Source organism: Cebus imitator, unplaced genomic scaffold, assembly GCF_001604975.1.
Source record: "Cebus imitator isolate Cc_AM_T3 unplaced genomic scaffold, Cebus_imitator-1.0 Scaffold0, whole genome shotgun sequence".
Lineage (NCBI taxonomy): Eukaryota > Metazoa > Chordata > Mammalia > Primates > Cebidae > Cebus > Cebus imitator.
This window is the reverse complement of record NW_016107315.1, coordinates 8,066,250-8,074,098: the sequence shown is the minus strand read 5'-3', so window position 1 is coordinate 8,074,098 and position 7,849 is coordinate 8,066,250. Positions and strand designations below refer to the sequence as shown.

Genomic DNA, 7,849 nt, shown 5'->3' with positions numbered 1-7,849 from the left:
ATTTACCTGCCTTGGCCTCCAAAGTGCTGGGATTATAGGCATGAGCCACCATGCCTGGCTTTTATTCTTACAACTTCTAAGTAGAAATAGTATACTATTTATTTTACTGGAAAAAGGAGGTGAGAATGTTTTCCAAGGTAATTCAATTCAAGCAACAATTTGAGTTGGTTTTAATCTTTTCCTGTAATGAGGGAAATATATGATATGGCTATAAACTTCTAATACTAAGGAAAGACTGACCTTGTCCTTAAGGAAATTATATTGATTGGAATTTTTCTTAAATTATTTAAAATTAAGTGATATTTACTTGGATTAAGTAGTATAAAAAAAAGTGAGACTTTCTAGTGATCTTTGATCCAAAGCCAGTTATCAATGATGGATTCTCCTGTGTGTACTTGAAAACAAAATATGTGCAAGTGTTTCACTGGTTTGAAGATTTTGGTGAGGGATATTACCTAATGAGCTGTCAGTACTGTATGTAGAAACTAATCTTGGAAATGTGTGATGATGCTCTTTTAAATAGCTGAATAGAAATTACTGTGTGCTTCTTTTTACTTTGTCCTTGTTTTGTTGTATGGTATTAAGTGAAAGGAGATATTTATTCTCATACTGAATTTCCAAAACTGATATTTGCCTTTACCATTTCTTTAATGATGGAGAGTAAAGTTAATTGTATTGCTTTAATAAGTTTGGCATAAGACCTATCACATTTAAAAAATGCTTTTAGTCATAGCTCTGTCATTAGAATGCTAGCAATTAGACACACGCAAGGTGTAAACCTAACTACTTTAATCCAGTGGTTTGCAGTACTGCAGGTGGTGACTCCTAGATACCAAGTCACAGTGTTTTAATTTATGATATGTTAGAATGATAGGACTTTCTGTGGTATAAATATTCTATTAATTAACCCTTGTGCTGTTGTTATAGGCCTTTGACTCCTGAGTCTGAAAAAGGCACTGACCTCTGCTAAATCTTGAGCATAAACACCATTTGAAGCCTTGTTTTCAGACCTGGGAGAAGGTGACAATGAAAATGAACTGTTTTTGTGAGACAGAGGGCCAGAAGTTAAAACTACTATAACCCTCTAGGCCCAGGGACTATTGTAGAAGAGGTGGGTGCATGATATTATAAGGCTGAATTTTGAGGGATAAGATTAGTATAGAATTTTTCTATAAATTAAATAATATCAAAAGCACACTTATTTAAGGGCAGTGTCTGGGCCAGTGTGTCAAAATAACAGGGTTTTCTAGGAGCATTAATCTGCTTTCTAATAGAAAATTATAAAAGGTTATAAAAAGTTTATAGAAATCTTACCTTATGGTCAAACTGATTAAAATTAGATTTGTTTCTAAGGTTTTATTAAAATTTGCTTTAACATTAGTAATACACCATATGAAGGTAATATATGGTTTTCTCTTTTGAATGAAATTTTCATATAAGAGATAATAAGAGATTTTTGTTTACCTTTTGAGTAAAACCACAGAAGAAAAAAAAAAGAGGAAGGGAGACAGGTTTATTTGGCCTTATGCTGTCTTTATTAGGTCTTATTGTTTAGGAAGCTGACTTCTCTTTATAAAAGGGTAAACATTTCATATTATAATTTTGGCTAAGTAAATGACTATATTATAGTAATTTGTAATCCTATTTTGTGATATTAAAGGTTGTAAGCCTTTGATATTTGATAGACTTTCCAATAGCAAAATTTCAAGTTCTAAAATCAGTCTTTTTGATCTCAAACTAACTTTTTTGGATATTAAATTCTCTGAAGTCCAAGAGAGATCTGTTAGGCTTATTAGGCTAATTTTTTATGCTAGAATTATACAGCAAGCATTGTCAAATGTGAAGTGGTATTTAACTTTCTTTGGGTTATAGTTAGATATGTTGTTAATGTGTGTTCCAGGATTATATGATATTCCTGAAATTCTGATGTGTCTTAATATATGTTGTCAGTAATAATTATGATTATTATGTTAAATTGCTGTATGCCACAGAAATAACCAAATTGGCTTGTCAACTGTGTCTTTGACTATGGCTGTCCTAAGATTTTTGTCATCCATAATTGTTATTTTGTTTTGATGCTTCTCAAAAAGTGACATATAATCAGCTACAGTCTAGGGTTGATTCTTTGAAAGGGTTCATGAAAAGAACTCTTGAATGCAAATTTCTTATAACTCTGGAAATTGTGCCACTGGATTAGAGAGAAAATTTGTAGGACACTAATTGAAAGGCTAATGTGTTCCTAAAGATTGCTAGCCCATTGTGAAGCAGAGCAGGATTTGACTGCATGGATCAAACTAATGGAGGACTAAAATAATTTTTATGGCTTTTTTTGCTTGAAATATTGCTGATTATTTTTTGTTTGTTTTTCAGAGTCTGGAGAATTTTTTTTCTTTTGAGTCATTTATAGCCTTTAAATATGCTTTAAGTACATTGAGCAGAGTATAGTTTTGTAAACAGAATTTGAAGCATATTTTTCTCTCTGCCTAATTTCTCCAGAATTTGTAAATTATTTGTGAATATTCCTGATTCCTGGCAATGTGTTTATTTGCATAAGTTCAATAAGAAGCTGTTTTCTCTTATAATGGGACACAGTTAGAGGAATTGGTTATTTTCTCAGGACTTTGACTGAAATGGCCTTGTGAGAGGTTCCAGCAAAGCCAATTTAGGAGAGCCTATGTGGACCATGACTCTCTGTTGCACTTTATGTGGGTAATCAGGCCAATTAGAAGGGACTGACGCTTATTTTGCTGGTAAATTGGTCCTGCTATGATTTGTCTTTTGTGGAACTGAGGATCTGGAGAGAGAAAGATTGTGCTTCAGATGGAAACTCTATATTAGATTAACCTTTGATTCCTGGATGGCCACAGGGTCACTCATGGTATGGCGCTACCCATGAAGCCTCTCCTCAGCCTGAAGCAGCCAGAAAGATCAATGACCAGATTCCCCACTGAGGCGTTTACACCACCTGTGGAGGCCTGGCCTGCAGACCCTGACTCAATGGCGGTTGAATGAATGCAGTCTCACACCATTACAGTGATTCAAGTGGGCTAGGGATGGTTGTTCGCTACTTTCAGAAGGTGACTGCAGCCAATCGACCAGGATCCCCTCTCCATCCACACATTTATTTGGCAAGGATTTTACAAGAGGTTCTAAGTTAAAACACTTGTGGATAATTAACATGGTTAAAAGAGTGGTTTTACCAATGATAAAAGCTTTAGGTTCTGGGCTCAGAGTAAACACTATTAACAGGTAATTCTCCTTTGATCTCTCCCTGAGAGGACCATCCAACACAAAATTTACATGAATAAACAGAGTAGAGACAAAGGGATGTGGGATAAACAGGCTTAAACTGGGAAAGCCTCTTACTGTCTGTCTCTTTCCTATGCTAATGTAAATGAGCCAGTTGCCCTCAGCCTGCCCCAATAAAAACTTTTGGCCTTCCAAAAGGTTTTCCTAATATTTCTCTAATGTTTTGCCAGCCACTCCAAGTTAATTCCAAAATCTCCCCCTTCTTTTGTTATTAACATTAGGCTTTTTTGTCTGTCGGCCACTGATGGGTTCAGCCATGGCTCTGTTAGACGAGGTGGTCCTTGCTTTTATTCCAGCTTTGCATCCTAGGATTAACAAATAACGTAAGACGATTATGAGTACAATTAGCAACAGTTTCTTTCCAATCAAAGAGCAACTCTGAGGAATGGGAGTTTAACCAGGAGAGATGATTTTGTACACCTTTCCGTCATTTTTGGCCAGATTATTTACAAAAGCAGCTGTTTGTATTGACTTAGCAAGAGATGGCACTGCAATGCTGGCAGTTGCCAGGATGACTGTGGCTGAGACTATGTAGGCTGTAAGTGTAACTAGGAATTTTTGTTTGACTTTTAGTGCTACTTGGCCTCTTAGTTTACTGTATGCCATTAATGAGGAACTTCCCTGGGGGTATGTTAATTTCTCTTTAATTAAGCAGTTGGGCAGTTAGAAGCTGTGAAGGGGTGTTAGTTTAATTTACAGGGCAGAAAAAAGTATCTTAGAAGATGGGCTTGATAGAGTATAGAAGGTACAGGTTGCAGGTAAAGTGAAAGAATAAAAAAGAAACAATTCCTAAGCAGGATTTGCTTAGCCTTCTGTGTTGTCTTCTTCAGCATTCTCCAGGTGATGGCCAGGGCTTATGTGGTCTGAGGAAGCTGCATCATCCTGCAGGGTCTTTCTTAGGCTGGCTTGAGATTTTTTCTTCTTTTCCATCCTTTGATGAGGATGCAGTCTCTTTGCTGGTGGTGGTGCACTGGAAATTCTAGTGGTTATGCCTGTGCTAAGAGACTTATAATAATCTTTGTAATAAAGAGAAGGTTAGTGCTTTAAGAAAAACCTGTTGTGCTTTATTTTAATGTTTAGTTCACAGAAAAACTAGATACTTTTTAACTTTTAACCAATATGTTTACACACAGAATTTCTTTTACAATTAACATTTTAAAACTTGTTTAGACCTTCAAAACAAAATTTATACAACTTACTTGCATAAATTCCCTTCTATAACATTTTTCACGACTTTAGGCTTAACTCTTTTCTGACTTAGTTTTACAACCTTCCTTACCTCTTTTTTTCTTCCTCTCGGCTTTTCTGTTTTTCTTATTATACTATCTCTTTTTAATTTTTTCTGTTTCTGTCTGTCTTGGTCAAGCAGTGATGGTATCACTTGTAAGTGGCTTGCTCATTGCCATAAGCCAACGCAGTGAGCTGCAGGCTCAAGATGAAACTTAATTAGAGCTGTTTTAAGATTTTGTAACAAATAAACTGAGTATGCTGAGTCACTTACTGTATTTATAGGCTGAGCAGAAAAAGTTTTAAATGCCAGAATCAGGGCTCCAATCTCAGCTTTTTGGCTGATAGTACTTAGATTGGGTGATTGAATTATGTGGTCTTTACCAGACTGCAGCTTTTCCTTGTTTACCTGACCTGTTAGTAAACAGTACTAAAGCATTAGGTATGGAGAAGTGCAATACTGCTTCAAATTGCTCTTTCCTTAAAGGAATTTTGACGATCTTAAGATTATAACTTAGCAATTGATTGCATTCGTTATTAAGATGGCAAGTTGAAATTGGTAACATGAAGTTTTAAGAGGAAATTTGAAAATAGTTCTAGAAACAGAGACTCTAAGAATATACTTTATGTACTTAAAGCCACAGGTAGAATAGCTTAAATCTTGGCGATTTTTTTTTTCTTGTAGAGATGGGGTTTCGCCATCTTGCCCAGGCTCGTCTCCAACTCCTGAGCTCAAGTGATCTGCCCACCTTGGTTTCCCAAAGTGATGGGGTTACAGGCGTGGAGCCCCTGCACTTGGCTGGCAGTTTCTTTAAACGTTAAACAAACACCCACATGTTTGTTTACCTATGAGTCATCGCTTCTAGGTATTTACTAGAGAAAACCAAAAGCAATGTCCGTCCAAAAATTTATTCACAAAAGACCATAGCAGCTTTACTTGTAATAAAGCAAAACTTAAAGCAGCGCATGTATCCATCAGTAGGTGAAGGGATAAATCAACTGTGAAATAGCCATACAGTGAAATACTGTCAGCATGAAAAAGAAACAGATTAGTCATCCCCTTCAACATGGATGGACCTCCAAATAATGATGCTGAAAGCAAGAAGCAAGAAAGAGTACATAATGTTTGATTCCATTGTTTAACGTTTTTAATTTTTAGAGGTGAGTCCCACTATGTTTTCCAGGCTAGATTCAAATTCTTGAGCCCAAGAGAGCCTCCTGCTTTAGCTACTGAAGTAGCTGGGACTATAGGCATATGCCGTTGCACCTGACTTGATTCCATTTATGTAAAGTTCTAGAAAATGCCAGCTAATTTATAGTGATTGAAAAGATCACTGGTTGCCGGGGGGTTGAGATGAGGGAAAGATGGATTACAAAGGGGAGCAAAGAAACTGTTGGGGGTGATGAAAAATTTGGTATCTTGATTTTGGTGATAATTTCGTGGGTTTCCACATGTGTTTAAATGAATCAGAAGGTACACTTTAAATATGCGCAGCTTATTGTACTTTAATTATACCTTGTGATGGCCAGTTTTATGTGCCATCTAGGCTGGGCTATATTCCACAGCTATTTAATCAAACGTGACTCTAGGTGTTGTAGATGTGATTAGCATCTTCAATTAGTTTATTTTATGTAAAGGAGATTATTCCTAATACTCTGGGTGGCCTGACACAAACAGTTGAAAGGTACGAATACAGAACTGGTTTTCCTGAAGAAGAAATTCTGCCTGTGGATTGCAGTTAGTTCTTACCTGAGAGCTCCAGCCTGCTCTTCCCGAAGGCCGCCCTGCAGAGTTTGGATTTGCCTAATCAGTCCTTAGAGCTGCATAAGGCAATTTCTTGCAATACATCTCTATCTAGTATTTATTATCCTCTATCTATCTATTATCTCTCTCTCTCTTTCTCCATCCATCCATCCATCCATCCATCTATCAGTCACCTATGTATCTATCATCTATCAATCATCTGTCTTCCTACCTAACTCCTGTATCCTACTGGATATCCGACTGGTTCTGTTTCTCCAGTGAAAGCCTGACTCGTATGGATTGGGTAATGGAAGTGATTCTAAAAGAACAAAAGCTTAAGGATGAATTATCTGAATTGATTCTCTCATACGATTCAATTGAAGGCCAGTAAGGACTCTATTTCCGTTGTTAAAAAGGACATAGAATGAGGTGGCAAAATACTGCCACTGGATGTTCCTGATCAAATACTTATTAAAGGTAAGGTTCTAGTGATCATGTATTTGATGCCTTTGGGGCATTTTAGTCAAAATAGGGTGTATAGTGAGATTGTATGGTTGTTCCTCACTATGTTAGAGAGAGTCGGGAAAGAAAAGGATGAGCTCAGGGCTTCAAATTGCCAGCTCAGCACCACAGACATTATCCAAAAGCTTCTATGGTCTGACCTTAAAGAAACCCTGTCTCTGTAGATGCAGGGCTGGAATTTCTGAAAATGAAATCCTGAGTCTTATCCTGCAAGTGGCTGGATTACAATGCAAATAGAATTCACAACCTTGCAGGGTGTCTTCTGATTTTATTTTATTTTAGACAAGGTCTGACTTTGTTACCTGGGCTGGAGTGCAGTGGTGAGATCACAGCTCATTGCAGCTTCTACCTCCTGGGCTCAAGCGATCCTCCCACCTCAGCCTCCTGAGTACCTGTACTCCCTAGTAGCTGGGATGACAGATGTGTGCCACCACACCCAGCTAGTTTTCTTGTATTTTTGTAGAAACATGGTTTCACCATGTTGCCTAGGCTGGTCTTGAACTCCTGAGGTCAAGTGATCCACCCTCCTTGGCCTCCCAAAGTGCTGGGATTATAAGTGTGAGCCACAATGCCTGGCCATAGGGTGTCTTCTGTTAGAGTGAAGGCATTGATTAGGAAATAATGGGCTCTTCAAAATCAGGATGGGGACATATGAAAAGATCCCGAGGAAGGTGGGGGCATTACATCCTAAATTTTGCTGAGTCTTTGCCAGCACCAGCAGCCCTTCTACTGCTGTCTGACCCACCAAATCCTAAGGTGGGGTGTGCACAACAGCATTCCATCATCAGATAGAAAAGGTAAATATGAGACAGGCCTGAGTAGGCCTTGGAGGCACTGGGACCCTGCCTTCTGTGTCCCAGCCTGCACCTATGACCTCATGGAGTATTCTCTGTGATTAGTTGAATGAGGAAGAGAAAAACTCACATCTGCTTCTGGATGGTTGTGCAGAATATGCAGGCGTTACCCAAGATGTTCAGCTGCAGCAGCACAGCTTCTCGCTGGGTCATTCCTGAAGGACAGTGATGAGAAGAAATATTCCCAGTAGGC

General features: G+C 37.9%; 1 long non-coding RNA gene across 1 annotated transcript in view; it reads right to left on the bottom strand.

Moving 5' to 3' along the window:
• Nucleotides 1-296: 296 nt before the first annotated feature.
• LOC108299516 overlaps nucleotides 297-7,849 on the bottom strand; it is a 33,456-nt gene continuing 25,903 nt past the window's right edge. Inside the window, exon 4 of the long non-coding RNA XR_005196861.1 lies at nucleotides 297-6,321. This is a non-coding gene — a long non-coding RNA (uncharacterized LOC108299516). The remainder of the gene's footprint in view (nucleotides 6,322-7,849) is intronic.